Here is a 20,028-nt window from a genome sequence, read left to right as displayed (position 1 = left end):
CTTCCCTTATTCTAGCTGTATTCCTATCATGTTGGAAAATTATAGTCTCCAAGGGCAGGGGAGATAGCTCAGCAGCATAAGCACCTGCCTGGCAACTCAAGGTTCTGAGTTTGATCCCTGGTACCAAAAAAAAAAAAAAAAAGAAAATTATAGTCTCCAACCCAATAAGTGAAGTAGCTGGGATTTTGTTGTGATGTCAGTTTGTAAATTATTAACTCAACAAAGGGAGCAGGGAGCTCACAGTCAAAATATGTTTGCACAAAGATCACTGTATATAGTGTGAGAATTGAATTTTGAAAAGGTCATATTTAATAAACTATTTCAGAAGCACATGTTTAAATAAGACTGACTAAATAAAAAGGTACCACATAGACTCTTTGGTTGGTTTCATTCCCTTGCATGTTGTTTGTACAGCTGTATTCTTGTCAACCCTCCAAACAAGAATATCTGTAGGCCTAAAAGTGGGGCAGCTTTGGTAGGGCACTAGGCACCCCAAAACCTTGCCATATTTTCTATTGGCCTGCATCTGTCCACATCCCATGGAACAAGTGATAAGTGCCTTTGACCAAGTGCCACCATCTGGGCACTGAATTTCTGCATCCTATTGTCATTCCTATTAAATCTTGAAAGACATGGAAATTCAAAGAAGTTTATCTGAGCTCTAGGATGGTACATACTAGATAGAAACCCATGGTGGCCCAAGGCCTAAATCTTCTTTTTCCCTCCTTCATCCCCCAGGCTGCAATCTGGGAAAAGTCCGGATGTTGGGAAGGTTGTGTTGCTCTCCCCTGCTGCCTCCTGGGAGGCTCCTGGGGTGTCCAGGTCCTGGAATGCAACCAGCAGGGGTTGAGATCATAATGTTCTTGGATGAGGCTCTTGGCTAAAGTCAGGCATCTGCCCAAATGTCAGGACTGCACTTGGAGCAGAGGCGTGGCAGCACACGCCCCTCATAAATGTTCTTGACTCCCAGCCTTCTGGGTTCTCATCCTTTGCTGGCTGCAAATTACACAAGACCTGAAACTGATTGAACATGAAGGGGAATGAATTCAGAAATAGTAGAATTACTTTTTAAAACCTTTAATAATTTGAGCTTACTTTATTCCAGATCGTGTGTGTGCGTGCGTGTGTGTGTGTGTGTGTGTGTGTGTGTGTGTGTGTGACAGAGACAGAGAGAGAGACAGACAGACAGACAATGGGGATTAAACCCACATCCCCCTTTTTAAGATAGGGTCTTACAACATTTTCTAGGCTCACCTTGAACTTGTATCCTCATGCCTCTCATTCAGAGTATTACAGCTGTTTCACAGCCACACCCAGCTTATAAAGAGACACTGAAAAATTAAACTTGATTTGTCTAAAAAGATGGAAAAGATTAGCTATGGGATGCGAAAGTTGTGGCTTGGTTTTGAAATCTGGAAGATGCTGGTGTGCAGCTTCCATGGTTAAGGCAAAGCAGATGGAATGTTATGCATAGTCATGCTGGCCCAGGCAGACATGCTAGTTGAGCCTCCCCTTGACAGAAGAGGACATAGAGCTGCAGAAAGGGTGAGAAGCTTGCTCCCAATCAAACAGCTGGCAGCAGTGCCAGGACTTGGAACCAAGACTGAACCCAAAGGTCCAGCATGGGAAACCAGGCTGCCAGTCCAGGCCCCTGCCCTGCCCTGCCCTGCTCTTCAGCTCTTGCTCTCCTCAGTCAGAGTGGAGGTAGCCTGGGACCCCAGTCCATGAGGGTAACTCAGTAGAAGGATTTCACTCAGCATGCTGAGTGTTGCACTTGGTTGTCTAGTGTTTGGATGATCAAATTAGACCTATGCTTTAGATCTTCCGTTTCTCCACCATTTGGACTCTGTAGCAGCACCAGTCTCTGACTGTAGTTGGGCACTTTCTGTAGTTCCAGGCTTGCTTGTTCACTGGAATGTAACCTCAGCTTAGATTTCCTGATAGAACCTGTTGACACCCAGCTAGCCAATCCTCTACTGCACATTCCCCCTGGCCCGGTGTACATGATAAATGCCTGCATGACCCCAACCCCCTCAGAGTGGTGTGGATAAGGGTGTGCAGTTTTCCTAAAATAAAGACAAATCATGTACATGCACAAAGTCACAACCCTTTATCACCAATCACTTTACTGGAAAGCAATGTAGTCACTGCACTGTGAGCCATCTTTGTTATTTTAAAACACTGTGAACACAGGGGCCCATCTGTTGTAGTAGACGTGAATAATTTGTCTGTTAGCAAAGGTTGGAAAAAATAAGATCAACTAAAAACTAGTTTTAGTTTTTCTGAAATGTTAAGCTTAAAACAGTCAACATAGCCAACCACTCCTTTACTCATTCATCCAAGTTCCGTTGAACTCTTTCTCCATAATGTTGAGTGGGGGATCTGCAGAGTACTGCTGAGTGACACTTAGTGGTTTTTGAGGAGAGACTTTGTGTAGTGATGGGAGCTGGGGTGACCTGTTAGTGGCTGGCACAAGGCCCTAGTCAGCAGGGAAGCAAGGTCAAAATGGAAGGGGTGGCCAGGAAGGAAGAGCCGGAGCCCACCCTACTTACCTGCATGGAGGATGTGGCCCCCTGCAGAATAGCACACAGTTCATCACAGAGCACCGAGGCTGGAGGAGGAGGTGCAGGGGAGCAGAGGGAACTCTGGCCGCAAGGGAACCCAGAGGTCCGTGGCTGACCACTCAAGCCCACCCCACCTCAATCTCTCACAGATAGCACGGTGGCTTTTGAGTGACCCTAATTCATTATTGTGTAGGAGAGGGAATTCTGAAAGTGTCTTCCAGCTCAGCTAAACTTGCACCCTGGGAAACCACCTTTGTGCTCAGCACCACGGAACTGTGGATTTGACTTGTCCCTTCCTACCTCAAGAACCTCATATCATTTTTTAAATTATATATATGCTGAGTAAAGAAAGGACTCAGACAACCATGGTAGCTTGACTTAAATCCTAGCTCCCATACTGGATGTTGATCTTGGGAATCACGGAGCTTTGGTTTTCTGCCTGGAAAATGGGCAAAAGGAAGACCTGCTTTACAGGACAGATGCAGCTTGAATGGACATGCCTATTGCCAACCCCTCCACAGGGAGAGTTCTGCTGCCAGCAAAGGCCACAGGGCACTGACATGCAGGGCTAGAAAATGAGACTGTTCCTTGAGTTGGGCACATGCACCCATGGGGCAAGGAGAGGTGGAAGCCTCTCTGGCTGCCTTAGAAAGAGCCACAGACCTGTCTGAGAAATCCAGGGCAGCAGCGAAGGAGGAATCTGAGGGGATGAAGACTATCTCTGTCACTTTGTTGCTGGGCTCACTTGAGTGTACAGGCTTGACACTAGCCTGGGCAGCACAGTGAGACCTGTCTCAATGTTTCATAACAAGTGCTATCAAGACAAAGAGTGAGACAAAAGCCATGCTGTGTCCCAGCCCCAGCCTCCTCCAGATCAAGAGCCCAGCCTCAAGGACAAATGGTGCTTCCATAATCCCAGGATGGTAGGAAATGGCAAAAATCTAAACTGCAGACTGTTGTCTTTTCTGTGGTGAAGAATGCCCCTGCCCTTCTCCGGGAGCTCAGTGTGACATTCACGTGGCCATGACCTGCCTGCTTGGATGAATGAGACTCTGTGCTGCTCTGGGTGTGTGAGGGAGGTGGCGATGCCCACGCCCCAGTGGCATCTGGCAGCACTAGCAGCGCCCTTCACCTTGACCCGGGACCATTTCCAAGCAGAGTGGCTTTATCCAGTTCTGAGTTTGCTGTGGCCAACTGATGAGCAGCCAGGGAGCTGGCACCCAGATGAGAAGGCCAGGGCAAGGACTTCTACACTTCTGCTGAAGGTAGGCCTCAGAACCTGCAGGCCCAGCTCCTTCCTGGCCAGGTCCTGGGGGAGCACTGTCCTGGAGGCCCCCACCAGCCTCAAGAGCCAGTCTGCCAGTGAATGCATCCTAAATGAAACATCTGCGAGTCAGCTTGGCAGGGTGCTGGGGCTAACATAGCAGCTGCCTGTGAGCCCCATGGGCAGCAGACAACCACTCAAAGCTCGATCCTCCTAATCTTCTAGGACTGTGCCAGATGCCTCCTGTTCATGGAGCCCAAATCTAGCTCAAAGGAGTCTGCTCATGCAGAGACAGAAAGGGCTGTGTTTCAGAAGAATGACTTGACAAGGGGCCCCAGAAAGATGACTACACTTGAGGCAGTTTTGATGAGACAGCACTTGGAGGCATTGTCCGCAGCACCTCCATATTGCTAATTTCTTTGAATATTTTGCCTGGCCACACTCCAAACCCTCAGCCCAACTTCTCTGGCTAATAAATCTGATTTCCATACATCACTGTGGATGTTGAACCCACAGACATAACTGCCTTCCTCTTCCTTCTACCCACACGCTGTTTCTTTGCCTCTCTACCCATCTGCTTTTGATTAAACACTTTCCCTTCATCTCTTTCTGAGAAAACTCACTCTCCAGCTCCCCACCCCTTCTGCCCTTTCTCACCCTTTCTGCTCTGCCATCTACCCTGCTCACTGTACAGTATCTTGTAAAACCCACCATTTGACTGTCCCCTAACTTCACTCAGGATGACCAAAGGGACCTGTGAAAGGGACCTTCGTTCAAGTCAGGATCTTTTCATCTGCAAAGGATAGAAACACAGCTCAAATTAGTATAAGCAAAAAAAAAAATCTACCTACCTATCTTTATATAACTGGGAATTCCAAATTTCAGGATGTATCCACATGGAGAGAAGGATGTCACTGAGGTCCCCTAAACCAACACACTTTTAGCACATGACTCCAGTGGAAGAGAGATCCGGCTGTGGTGGTGTAACCCCATAACCCCAGCACTTGGGCAATTGATTGGCACAAGTTCAAGGTCAGCAAGACCCTGTGAGGGAAGGAGGAAGGGGAGGAGGGAGGGAGGGGAGGAGGGAGGGAGGGGAGGAGGGAGGGAGGGGAGGAGGGAGGGAGAGCGCCCTCCTCTCTCCTCATGTTCATTTATCAACTGTCCTGTCTCCTGGCAGGACTGTGATGGGCCCTGCTCATGTCCATCCCTGGACAATATCTATTTTAAGCCTGGTCACATGACCTCTCTCATGGTAGGAGGAGAGGGTTGAGGTACAGAGTAAGGGGGCACTGCAGTTAAGAGTGTTGTAGCATTGATCTGGAGGTTGACCCTAGGGAAGGTACGTCAGTAGAAGTCTCAGGTGGTCTTTTGTTTTGTCTTCTAGCACTGAGGTCACAAACCAGGGCTATTCTGCCACTGAGCTACATCCTAGCCCCTTTATTTAAATTTTAAATTCTGAGACAGTGTCTCACTAAGTTGCCCAGGCTAACCTTAAGCTTAAAATCCTCCTGCTTCAGCCTCCTGGATAACTGAATTACAGGTGATGAAACAATGTCTGTCACTGATTTAGTGATTAAGGCTCTATGTAAGAGAACCCTTTATTCTTTCTTTGCATATATGAAGGTAACATGACCAACCTCCTCTGTCCTTATTGCCAAAACTTCTCTTATCTCAGATGTTCCAAAGACTGCAGAAAAGTCAGGAGATGCTGTCTGGCAAAATAATTCCTGTGGTAAAAATTCCAGTCTCTGCTTTGGCAGCATTCCAGACCCTCTGGACACACCATAGCTCCTTCTCCTTCTCTTCATTCAGCTTATTTTATTACAAATATGCTTACCCTAAACCATTCCAAAGACACAGGTAAAAATTAAATTTAAATCTAATCCACTATACAGAGACAAACACTGTCAACATTATCATGTCGCCTTTTTGACTTTTTTTTTTTGCGGAACTGGGGATTGAACTCAGGCCCTCGCACTTGCCGGGGAAGTGCTTATTCCACTGAGCCATCTCCCTGGCCCCATGTCAGCCTTTTTGAATGCATATTTTTTATTGACAAAAGTAGAATCAATATATAAATCAATAAGAAAAGGACTACCCAATTAAAAAATGAGCAAATAACTTCAAGATATTTCTCCAAAGAAGACACACAACTGGGTGTGATAGGACACACCTGTAATCCTAGTACTTGAGAAACTGAGGCAGGAGGATTGTTCTAAATTTGAGGCCAGTATGAGGGACAAAGTGAGCTCAAGGCCAACCTGAATAGTGAGATCCTGGCACAAAAAGACAAAAAATAAAAAGACGACACACTAGTGGTCAAAAAACACATGAGAAGACCCTCAACACCACTAGGCACTAAGGATATGCAAACCATATCTACAGTCACTTCATAGCCAAATGGCTAGAATCCACAGCTCAGGTAATGAGGGTTGCCAAGAATGCAAAGAAATTGAAGCCCTTATCTTGTTGGTGCAAATACAAAATAGTGTGACTGCATGGAAGAAACTCTGGCAGGCTGGGGAGATGGCTCAGTAGAATAAGTGCTTCCAAAAAAAAAAAAAACTCTGGCAGCTCTGCATATGGTTAAACATGGGGCTGCCACATGGCCAGGAGCTGGTAGGTATATACTCAGCAGAAATGATGGCATGTGTCCACACTGAAGTTTGCACAGAAATGCTTACAGTATTATTTATAATATCTAAAACCTGGAAATAGCACAGCACCTATCTGCTGGTAAGTGAACAAACAAAATGTGCTACAGCCATCCAATAAAGTATTAGTCATAATAACAAATGAAGCACTGATACATGCTACAACATCTTGGGACTCTTGAGGATTACATGCTAAATGAAAGAAGTCAGCAGCAAGGGACTACTACCTTGGTCCATTTTCTGCAGCCATAACAGAATGCTGGGATATCCACTAGCACAGTGGCAAGGACTGACCTAGTTACTATTCTCTCATTATTGAGACAAAACACCCAGTACCCAAAGTTAAAAGAAGGAAAAGGTTATCTCACAGTTTGCAGAGGTTTTAGTTCATAATCAGCTGCTTCCAATGCAGTGGGGCACATGGCAGAAGGGCAACCACTCAAGGCAATGGAAGATAGCAAAAGCAGCAAGGGTGAGAGACAAGACTCTTGTCTCTTGTGTTGTGTGCAGGCTACCCTCCCTAGGGCAGGTATAGCACTCATACCCTTAATCTTAGCCAGAACTATGCCAAAAGTCAGTGGACTGATTTACTAACCACACATCCTTAATCTCAGCATCACACACACTGGATTCAGCCACCTCTAAAAAGCCCTATGATCACATAAGGCATTAGGACACTGAATCATCACATGGTGGAAGACAACAGGATGAGAACAAGCAAAAGAGAGATAGATGTGCCCTTTAATATCAGCACCAATTCCATCCACAAGGGCGGAGCCCTCATCACCTCTTAAAGATCCCACTTCTAATGTTTACCTTGGTAACTAAATTCTAGCACAAATTTCAGAGGGGGAAACCATAGCAACCACTTACTATGAGTCCATTCTTTTTTCTTTCTTTTTTTTTTTTTTTTTTTTTTTCAGAACTGGGGATTGAACTCAGGCCCTTGCGCTTGCCAGGGAAGCGCTTTTTCTACTGAACCATCTCCCCGACCCCCTATGAGTCCATTCTGATGAAAAGACTAGGGAAGTCTAGAGCCAAAAATTAGCATTTGTCTAGGACTTGGGGTTGCAAAAGGATAGAGATGTAAGCAGTGATAGCTAAAGGGTACAGGGTTTTTATTTGAGGTCTAGCAATGTTTTTAAATTGACTGTGGTAGTGGGTGCACATACATATGTGTTGATATACTAAAAATCATTGAATTATATATTTTAAATGAGCATGTATATTATAATTCAATGAACATACTATTATTGTAATATTATTTAATATCTATTGAAAATTCTTTTACAGCTGTATAGCATTCCATAGTACAATTACACCATACCCATCACCAATTTGATACATTGTAGCATTTTTATGAAACTCAGTCACCACAAATATTATTACAACTAAAATGTTTGCACCCAATCATGATTTTTTCCTTGTAAGAAATCCTGGGAGTAGGCAGACTAAAGGCTGTCAATAGAGCCTCTGTCACCCATCGTAGAAAAGAGCCTTCCTTTAGCCTTCAGCCTGCCTGCTCCAGAACCTACGCCATTGCTCTGTGACCCTTCAGAGTAAAACTTCCCTACTTACTATACCAGTGAGCTGCCCTACTTACATCCAAGGTATCCTCCCCCACACCAGGTCTTGTGGCCTTCCTGAGAACACTCTTCGAATGTCTTGGTGTCACCAAGCCATCAGCTATGTTCTGTCATCATGGAGACTTGTGCTCAGCTTCAGGTGCTGACAGGTCTACTTCTCTCAGCTCCATGTGTCTGCCTTCCTGTGGGCATCATGATGCTTGACTCCTCATCCAAAGAGATCAGGCCTCAGCTCTGTCCTCCCCCTATCACCACTTTTGCACCTAGAGTACGTGTGCACAAGCTCTGACCCAAGCTCACACCCACCTGCTCACTGGATGGCTCTCTCATTCTCAAAGGTTCCCAAGGCCCAAGCAGAACCATGGTTTCTTGCTCTTCTTTGCACCTGTCTTTCCAGCACCACTGAGGGTTCTTCTGTTCCCCCAATTGTTCATGCCAGAAAGCAGATGTCATGTGAGAACCCTCTGCCTCTCACCCATGCTCAACAATAGGGGAACTTCTGCTTCTGAGACAAGCACCAGCTCTGAGCTCCCCTCTGAGTCTGCCCACCCCACCTCGACTGCACCCATCTCCCCAGCATCTTTGGTGCACACAGGTCAGATCTGGCCATCGCTGCCCTTTCCTTCAGTAGATTCCCTTGACACTCACAGTTAAACCCAAGGCCTGTACCACCCTCCAAAGCACAGCCAAATCTGGTCCCTGCCCTCCTCCCCTAGAAGTCTCAGCACAGCCTGGTGCTTTTCAGTTTCTACCTAAGGGCTTCCCTGACCCCACCCCATGAGTTCTTTTGCCTGCAACAGTTTTCCCAGCATTGTGTGGCCACTTTTTGTTCTCATGCATCCTCTCTGCTTAAATATTCCCTTCTCGGCTTCCGACCCCCTACTTTACTATGTGCAAATCTCAGTGTGTAAATAGGGCAGTGTTTTCTTTGTAGAGATGTTAGGGCACACTTACAGAATAGTACACTCCTAGACACATTAGAACAAAAGTCAGAACTCAATTCATAGCCTGTTACTATGCTCATGTGCCCTGTCACATAGCCAGCCTTGACCATCTAGGCCCAATTGTTACCCCTTAAAAATGTGTGGGTCAAACTGACTGTGTCCAGCTTGTGTTTTAAAAATGCATCATGATTCCAACTTGCTCCAAGGTCATCATGTTTGGGGGAAGACTGGCCCAGTCAAGGACACTTTCTCTTTTTAAAATGTATTTGGTACAGGGTCTCATTATAAAGCTCGGACTTGTAGTGATCCTCCTGTTTTCAGCCTCCCCAGTGCTGGGATTACAGACACGCACCATCAAGCTGAGTCTTGGTGGCCAGTTCAGCACACCCGGGGGTGGGGCCAGTGTGGCATGTGGTGCTGGGGATCAAATCCCTCTTCTGCACTTGGTTAAGCAGGTGCTTACTCCACTGAGCTATCTCATGGGTCCCATCAACACTTTCAATTCTGCCTGCTTTTCTCAGACCTGTCCCTCCCAGAATGTTCCTGTACAAGCCTGCCTGATAACGTAATTCTTGTATTTCAGGTAACCAATCATGTACTACCCTGCTATCAGCTTTGTGCTTCCCACTCACAAACCTTATTTAAACTGAACTCAAACCTGACGCCGGGGTGGTGATTTGAAACTCTGAGTTCCCCAGCCCACTGGTAGAATAAAAGTTGCTTTCTAACTCCTCAGTGCAAAATCTTGCGTCTGCTTTGATATTGGTTCTTCTGCTACAAACATATCCCAGGATCGATCCTGTGCTGAGATGCAGTAAATGTTGTAGGTACTTTTTAATGGATGACATTGTGAACCCCAGATTCAGGCACCTCTCCTCACGTCTGCAGCCTGCCTCGCACCTGCCCGTGCAGCCTTGCTCACTGCCCCAGGGCCTCTCTGCCATCCTGAGACTCCACGCTTTTTCTCCGTGGTTCACCCACATGCTTCTGTCCTTCTGTATTCCTTCACATGACACCTCTGCATGGACCCTCACCAGTTCTCATTTTGAACCAACCACCAGCCACCTATGCCCCTCCTGCTCCCTCCACTCTGCACTGACAGGCTGTCCACACAGATGCTGCAGTGGCAGTTTTAAGACACAAACATGCTTGTGTCATTCAAAGTGTTCCCCAGCCCCTCATGATTTCATCCTCCCTGCCAAGCCCCTCCCCTCTCTCCTACCTATAGATCTACAGTCATCTGCTGTTCCCCAGTGCAACCTGTTCTGTCCTGTGCTTTCCAGCACCTGCATTCTGAATTTGCAGATCCATATAATTCAACAATATGCATTCTAGTTTCCTTTCTAAGCATCTATTTATGGGATATATCGCCCTCTGGTGGCTAAAATAAATAACAGTCTTTACTATGATCTGGTGGAGCCTCTCACAAATCATCTATGACTGGGACAGAAACAAGTCACTGATCAAATGACTGAGTGAAAATACTCTGAAGGCTGACTTGTGGTTGTAACAACGATGAGGAGGAGCACGTCAGGATCTAGCAGGAGGTTAACGTGGAGAGCTATGCCTGAGCAAAAGGCAAGGAACAACTAAACTTTGGAGAAAGGAGTGTGGCTAGGGTAATGGGTACTTGTTTAGCACACAGCAGCCTGGGGTTCAAACCCCAGCACCAAAACAAAAATTAAACAAAACGAAGTCTTCAAGTAGAGGCCTGGTGCTCCAGCAAGCCTTCAGTGACACGAACGTCCCATGGGCCACATCACTCTAGCATGGATTATGGTAGGACCTTTCTGTCTGGAGTCTGGTCACTGCCTCTCCTCCAGTTCCACTCCTCCCTTACCTGAAACTGCCACACCCCCCCCCACCCATGCTGCATTGTGGTGACCTCCAGGTCATAGGACAGGAGACAATCCCTTCTGAGGGAAGCAAGGAAAAGGGGGACAGGGAGGAGGGAGGCCTGTAGGGGTTGGAGCAACCAAGGGAGAGGTGAGAAAACAACCTTGTTATTGTGCAATATGGTAAGATGAGGTCACTGAGGATGTTAACACTGACACAGGCTTTCAATTAACAAACACACAGTGGCTTAGAGAAAAACTCTTGAAAGTTGAAGAAATGCATCACTGTGTCAGTGTTTACTAGAGAAACAGATATAACACCAGATATACAAATATACAAGAATTTACAAGCTTGGCTTATGATGGCCACCCACAGAGTTGTTTGAGGAAGCCTTCAAAGGGCATCTGCACACTGGAGATCAAAGAATCCAGCCCAAGGCCTACAGCTCACTGTAGTATCCTGTGCAAGTGTGTGTCCAGAGGCTGATGGGTAGCTGACGAAGGGCTAAAGAGTCTGTGTGGGAAACCAGGAGATAAAGTCCCAGGTGAAGCCCAGGTCTGGAGCTCCTCTGAAGAGACAGAAGCAGATCTGTCCTTCCTCATTTCCCCACCATCTGGGCCCTTAGGGTGTGGAGTTGCTGAGCCAAATTTTACTCAAGTTGACACAATCAATCAATCATCACAATCACTAACCAAATGCCAAGTGAGTAATAAGTCCTCTGAAAAGCAGTACCTCTGTGGACTGGCCACTGGACACCTAATCCAGGCTGGCCTGGCTGGGGTGGCTCTGTGCTGGTGTTTGATGGTGACAGAAACAAAACCAAATCAGTAGAGACCCAAAGGTTCCTTGAGCATGATGTCAGAACAGGATCAAGGACATTTCTGCCTTATTCTATAGAATCCAAAGTCAAAGGTGGGGAAATATATTCTACCTCTTGGTCAGTGGACCTTGCAAAGCCACTGGATGAAGGATGTGACTACAGAAAGATGAAAAAAAAAATCACACCATCAATGCTCTACCACAGGAGACAAGCAGACTCGGAGATGGAAGAAAGAACACGGAGTCACTGGGCCAAAACTAATGAATATTGTGAGGATTATGAATTTAGAGAAGCATGTTCATTTCCTGGCTCTGCAATGACTACCATGCAGTTTTGGACAAGACATGTAACTCAACACTCCATCTTCTTGTCTGTACAAGTGGAGGTGATAATCTTCGTTCAGTGAGGTAATGTAACAAGTGTTTTCCCATAACACACAAACAAACCAGTAGACAATGACAGTAACTTTTAGGGGGGTGGGAAGCTGTCATGGGACAGCAGGACACAATGGTCACTTTCAACTACTGAAGGCCATTCATGTAGTACAGGATGAGACAAAGAGGTCTGTGTTATGGTGCAAGGATCAATGGAGGGGGCTGCCAAGGGGTAGGAACTATTCCACAAAGATAATATTTTAATGACAACAGTTCCATGCAGCTTGATGAAGTAGCAATTTCTTTACTGCTGGATTTTTTGGTTTTTTTTTTTTTTTTTTGCAGGGTCTCATTATGCAGTTCAGGCTGGCCTTGAACTCATTTTGTAGCCCAGGCTGTCCTCAAACTTGCAGGAATCCTCCTGCTTCAGCCGCCTCAGTCCTGGGATTATAAGTGTGCACCACCATGCCCGGCTTTTGCTGCGGTGTTAGAGTTGAGTCTGGTTGATCTATTGGGTTTAGAGGATTGCTGATAAGATGTTCCCAGTACTGCAGACAATAACAACAACAACAAAAATATATGTCCAACGTGTAATTTAGCTCAAGAACTAGTCTATGATATATATATTTGCTATGTTCAATAAATTGTATTTAGGGCCAGTGAGATAGCTCAGTGGACTAAATGCCTGCTTAGCAAGTACAGGGACAGGGGTTTGATCCCCAGTCCTGCATGCTGTGTTGGCCTTGCCCCTGGGGCACACTGAGGCAGCAACCAAGTCCTGGCGTGGTGGTGCATACCTGTAATCCCAGCACAGGGGAGGCTGAAAATAGTGGGATCACTACAAGTCTGAGCAGTGTAGTGAGACCCTATAGCAAATACATAAAAATGAAAAAAAAATGCATTTAAATACACTCAGATGTCAAAGGAGTTTAGAGGGAATCTATTTAGCACATTGTTTTTTACATATCTGGAAATCATCTGAGTTCAGGAAAGTGAAATACTTTCTTCAATAATAAATGGTCTTATTAGCTCTTCTGAATTTCCAGTGTCTTCTCACTACTTTTTTTTCCTGATAATGTTGCACACTAACAATACTAGTTCAAAATGTTACAAGGGTCTAAATCAAGCAGCATTAATATTTTAAAAATCATTTTCAATTTTAAAAATTATTTTTGCAGTGCTTCGATCAAATGTAGATGTCACACATATTAGGTAAGTGGAGCGGGGCCCAGTGGGTCCACTCCACTTCAGCAGGCACACCCAGGAGGAGCCGTGGAGCCCAGAAGCCAGTGTGGCCCAGTGAGTCCATTCCATTTTAGAGGGCTGGAACCAGAAGGAGGTAGTAGAGCCCAGCGCAACAGGAAGGAGCCCAGCACAGCAGCCAGATGCAAGCCAGGCCCCACTGGTCGAGGTCGAGTTCGAGTTCAGTAGATCTAGACCTGGTGAGCTGAGGTGTAAGACTAGGCCCTATGGGGCCAAGACCTATGGGAGAATGCTCACAGCACAGTGGAGGCAGCAGGTAATGGGAGTGAGCTAGTCTGTCTGGAAGACTCCAGGTACATGAAGGGGAGGTGCCCGGACAGAACTCAGGGGAACTTAAGTTAAATACAAATTCTCAATTTAAGAACTGCTTTGTTATACAGCTATAATGTTGTCCCTATAGTCTAAAATACAAACCTATTAGTTACAAAAGTTTGTCAATTTTTAAATTTCACTACCTGTTATTAGTCTTGCTAATTTTACTACTGTAAATAGGAAACCATATCTGCAGTAACCACATGTTCTCCCTTGGGTAGTAATACTGGGAGGTGCTTATGCAATAAACTCATCAAAGCCCTATGCTCAAGGACAGAGGACAGGGCCAAGCAGAAACCAATATCTTACTCTAAATCAATAGAGAAGGCAAAATTTCGGGACACACATAAAACAAGAATCTCTGATACAGGAGAGATACCTAAAGAACAGACTCTTTGCAGTGATGCAGCTACCTACCATCAAACTTTCACAAAAAGGTATTGCAGAAAACAAAATTAAGTTTTCTCTGAAATAGAAAATGACAAAAAGGAGAAAAATGTATTCTTGGGCCCAGAGCCCACCTAAGAACAAACCTAGAAGACATCAACATAGAAGAAATGGTGAGCCACACACCTGAAATCTCTGAAATAAAGAAACAACTGCAGAAGAGTATGGAAGAAATCAGACCAGAAATAATCTCCCAGGTAAAAAAACAAAACAAATGATAGCTACAATAAAAAATTACTAAGCATTTCTAAAGAAGACACTGATTAAAAAATAAGAGAATAGAAAAATGATGGAAACCTTGAATGAGCAATACAGGAAAGAAAGAGAATACATGAAGCAGATTTAAAGAGCTATACAGGGAATTAAAAATTACATCATAAGTTGGCAAAACCATTTGAATGAAAGTGAAGATAGACTTTCAAACCTTGAACACACTGTTGCAGCTAGTGAAAAGGTAATGAAAGATCTCTTAAAACAACTAAGATCCAGTAAATAATAATTCAAAAGCTGCAAGATGATGCAAAAATGAACAAGATAAGACTAATACACATCAATGAGAAAGGAGACACACAAATGATATAAAAAGAATATGGGCAGAAGTAATAGCAGAAAACTTCTCAAATATGGGGAAACAGACATTCAAGTAACTGAGGCATACAGATCTCTAATATCAACCCAATTAAAACTACACCTAAACATAATAATCAAGATCTCAGAAATTCAGCATAAGAACAATATACTAAAAGCCACAAGAGAAAAGAAATAGATCACATTTAAAGGAAAACCCATCAGAATAATAGCAGATTTTCCCCACAAACCATCAAGTCAAGAAGAACATGGAGAGAAGTACTAAAAGGTATTCTAGGAAAGGATCAAAGTGACCACAATTCCAAGAAACAACCACCAAACAGGGCAAACAATTAAACACAGGAGAAAAGTAAGGAACCAAAAACAGGAAAATAACATTACAAATATAAATCAATATATATCCATTATAACCAGCAATGTAACTGTACTCAATTCAACAATTAAAAGTGATAGATCAGCAGAGTGGATTAAGAAAGAAAATCTGACAATATGCTGTATACAAGAAACACATTCAACTCATAAAGAAATTCATATGGAGAACTACCCGCTCAGGGCCCCCTCCTGTCCCTCTCTCGGACAGGAGCTTTCTTTCTCTCAATAAATATATTCTGCTCATAAAAAAGAGAAAGAAATTCATAGGCTGAAAGTCAAAGGATGGAAAACAATATTACATGCTGCAGGACCTCAGAAAAAAGTAGGGGTAGCTATTCTGTTTGTAGAAAATCTGAACTTCAAACCAAACTGATCAAATGAGATACAGAAGGTCACTCACTACATACTGGTTAGAGGAAAAATCCAACAAGAAGAGGTAACAGTCATAAATATATATGCATTAAATATGGGAGCACCCAACTATATAAGACAAATTTTAATGGACATGAAAAATCTAATAACCAATATCACAATCTTAACAGGGGAACTTAATACCTCCTTATCTCAAAAACATAGGTTAAACAGATAAAAACATTAGCAAAGAGGTAGCAGAACGGAACCAAAACTTTGAACAAATGGACTTAGTGGACATATAGAGTGTTCCACCCAATAATATCTGAATACACATTCTTTTCATCTGCACATGGGACGTTTTCTAAAACAGACCACATACTAGTCTATAAGTCATGCTTAAGTATATACAAGAAAACAGAAACTACCCCATGCATGTTATCTGACCACAGTGCAATGAAACTGGAAATTAATTACAAAAGAAACAATGAAAACCCCCAAAACTCATGGAAATTAAATAACACCTTCCTTGACAACCAATGGGTTATAGGTGAAATTAAACAATACCTATAATCTAACAAAAATTCAAGCACAACTTACCAGAATGAGATGCAATGAAAGCAGTTCTCAAAGGGAAACTTACAGCAGTGAACTCACACATTAGGAAAACAGAATGAGAACAGATAAATACCCTAATACAGCACCTTAAGCTTCTACAAAAAGAAGAGTGAACCAAGCCCAAAGCCCAAGCATGGGAGGAAATTATAAAGATTAGAGCAAAAATTAATGCAATTGAGACAAAGAAAACAATACAAAGAATTAATGAATCAAAAAGATGGTTCTTAGATTAAATAAAATTGATAAATCCCTAGCCAACCTACTCAAAAAGAGGAAAGGAAAAACTCAAATTCAAGCAATGAGGAATCAAAAGGGTAAAATTGCTACAGATCCTGTGGAAATTCAGATTATCAATTGCTATTTTGAAAATCTTTACTCTCACAGAGTTGAAGATGCAGAAGAAATGGACAGATTCTGAGATAGGTACAAATTACCAAAACTGAATCAAGACGATATAAAAACTCTGAATAAAGCAATATCAGCCAATGAACTGAAAATGTAATAAAAAACTTATGGACAAAGAATATCCCAGCTCCTGATGGATTCACAGCTGAATTCTACAAGAAAGTTAAAGAAGATTTAATCCCAATACTCCTCAAACTCTTCAATGAAATTGAAAAGGAAGCAATACTCCCAAAATCATTCCAGGAGGCAAGTATTATTCTGATACCAAAACCAGAGAAAGATTCAACCAAAAAACAGAATTACAGGCCAGTCTTCCTCCAGAACATAGATGCAAAAATCCTCAATAAAGTACTAGCAAATAGAATACAGCAAATTATCAAAGGGATTATACACCACGACAAGGTAGGATTCATCCCAGGGATTCAAGGATGGTTTAACATATGCAAATCTATAAATGTAATACACTATATTAACAAAGTCAAAACCAAAAACCACATGATCATCTCAATTGATGCAGAAAAGGCTTTTGACAAAGTCCAACACTCATTCATGATTAAAGCCCAGAGAAAAACTGGAATAGATGGCCTATATCTCAATCCAATAGAAGCCATCTATGACAAACCAACAGCGAACATAATTCTAAATGGGGAAAATTTGAAAGCTTTTACTCTCATATCAGGTACAAGATAAGGATGTCCTCTATCATCACTCCTGTTCAATATAGTTCTGGAATCATTACCTAGAACCATTAGACAAGAGAGAGAAATGAAAGGAATAAGAATAGATAAAGATGTTAAACTATCATTATTTGCACATGACATGATACTCTACTTGAAAGACCCAAAAAACTTCCCCAAGAAGCCCCTAGAATAAATAAATTCAGTAGCAGAGCAGGATACAAAGTCAATACCTAAAAATCAATAGCATTCCTCTACACAGATAACAAACTCACTGAGAGAGAAATTAGAGAAACAATACCCCTCACAATAGCATCCAACAAAATGAAATACTTAGGAAGTAATCTAACAAAGGAAGTAAAAGATTTATACAATGAAAATTACAATACTCTGAAAAAAGAGACTGAAGAGGATTTCAGAAAATGAAAGGATATTCCTTGATCCTGGATAGGATGAACCCAAATTGTGAAAATAGCCATACTCCCAAAATTGTTATACATATTTAATACAATCCCTACCAAAATACCATCAATGTACCTTATAGAACTATAGAAAACATTCTTAAAATTTATTTAGAACCAGAAAAGACCTAGAATAGCAAAGGTAATCCTGGGCAGTAAAAACAAGGTAGGAAGCATTACAATCCCTCACTTGAAATTATATTACAAAGCTACTGTGATAAAATCAGATGGTACTGGCAAAAAAAAAGACAAGAGGATCAATGGAACACATTAGAAGATGCAAATGCAATTACAAACACACTCAGTCACCTTACCTTTGACAAAGGGGCCAAACATGTTCACTGGAAGAAAGATAGTGTCATTAACAAATGGTGCTGGAAAAACTGGCTCTTCAGATGGCAAAAACTAAAACTATACCATGGTCTATTGCCATATGCTAAACTAAAGTCAAAAGGGTTAAAGATATAAATATTAAAACAGAAACACAATCTCCTGGAAGAGAAAATAGGTAGAAATCTTGAAGACATGGGGGTAGGTAGAGAGCTCATGAACAAAAATCAAAGAGAGCTCATGAACAAAAGCCAAACAACAAAAACCTTAACAAATAATCACTCAGATAGAAGGTCTTCTATCTAGAAAATATAAAGATCTAAAAAAAAAAATTTAAGCCCCTAAAATTTAAAGACCCAATCCAAAAGTGGGCATCTGAGATGAAGACACATTTCTCAGAAGAAGAAATACAAATAGCAAATACATACATAAAAAAATGTTCCACAGCCCTGGCCATTTGAGAAATGCAAATTAAAACAACATTGAGATAGCTTCTCACCCCAGAAAGAATGGCTATCATAAAGAAATCAACTAATAACAAATGCTGGAGAGACTGTGGAAAAAAAGGAACTCTTCTCCACTTTTGGTGGGAGTGTTGGTTGGTACAACTATGGAAATGAGCGTGGAGAATCCTCAAAAAACTAGGACTGGAAATCACATTCAACCCAGATATCCCCCTTCTGGGCATTTTCCCCAAAGAACTGAAAACATCTCATGATAGTGATATATGTACATCCATGTTGACAGCAGCAAAATTGGTCATAGCCAAGTCTTGAAAACAACCCAAATGCCCATTAACTGAGGAATGGATAAAAAAAGATGTTTTTTTTTATTTTTTTGAGATAGAAAATATATATATTTTTTCAGTATCTACATAGAATTTCATTACTCTTTTCTGTTTCCATTGTATTTCACATTCTGGCCTTAATAATTTCTTTTCTATTTTTATTAGTATATATTTTCATTTCATGCAATTGACAGTCATCTTGAGGAGTGAGTACATGTGAATACCACAGCTTGTTTCTTTTTTTTTTTTTTCAATCCCCTCCTCCTCTCTCTCCTCCTCCACCTCCTCCTCCAGTTTCCGCACCTATTTTTTCATTCTCATTGGTGTTATTAATTTTACCCATTTAGGGCCTATAGTGTTTACAGTCACTGAGGCGATCAGGTTCCTGTACACAGCACATCTTTATTCCTCCTATTTTGCTTCCCCTCCTCCTCACCCCTCGCCCTTGTTCCCTTGGACCACTTCCCAACTGCAAGAGATCCATCCTCTTGTCCCCTTCTGTTTCTTCTTCTCCTTCTTCTCCTTCTCCTTCTTCTCCTTCTTCTTCTTCTTCTTCTCCTCCTCCTCTTCCTCCCCCTCCCCCTTCCTCTTCCTCTCCCTCTTCCCCTCCCCCTCCCCCTCCTCCTCCTCCTTCCTCTTCTTTTTCTTTTCTGTATTTCAGGGAAGGGTCTACAGGGTGTTCAGGGTCTTACTACTAGTTCGGACTCGTAGTGATCTGCCTGTTTACAGCCTCCCAAGAGCTGGGATTACAGGCCCGTGCACCACCACACCTAGTCTCTGTCCATCCTTTATCCTTCTCTTTGGTTGTCCTTCACCTCACTCAGATGAGAGATGCCATAGGGTACCTGAGCTTTCTCTGGTTTATTGCGCTCAACATTGTATCTCCAGGTGCATCCATGTTCCTCCAAATGTCTCGAATCTGTCACTCTATACAGCAGAACAGTATTTCATTAGATGTAGCTACCACATTTTCTTTATCCAGTCTTCTGTTGATGGCTGTTCTGGTTGTTTACAAGACTTAACTATTACCAGTTGTGTTGCTATAAACATTACCATGCACCACTGTAGTATGATGAGTACGGTGTCTGAAGATCTTTGGGGAAGATCCTTAGCTAAGGGGCTTGCTGGGCCATATGGAATTTCTAAGACTTTCAGTTCTTTGAGAAATCTCCATACTGATTTCCACAATGGTTGTACTAGTTTACATTCCCACCAACAATGAAAGAGCCTTCCTTTTGTCACCAAGCCTCACCAACACTTTTTGTTCGATTTCTTAATGATTGTCATTCCTTTTGGAATAAAGAGAATCTTAGCACTGCTTTAATTTACATTTCTCTCATGGCCACAGATATTGAGCATTTTTCATATATTT

This window comes from Octodon degus, unplaced genomic scaffold (assembly GCF_000260255.1).
Source record: "Octodon degus isolate 3935 unplaced genomic scaffold, OctDeg1.0 scaffold00051, whole genome shotgun sequence".
Classification (NCBI taxonomy): Eukaryota; Metazoa; Chordata; class Mammalia; order Rodentia; family Octodontidae; genus Octodon; species Octodon degus.
Note: the sequence above shows the minus strand (reverse complement) of the source record.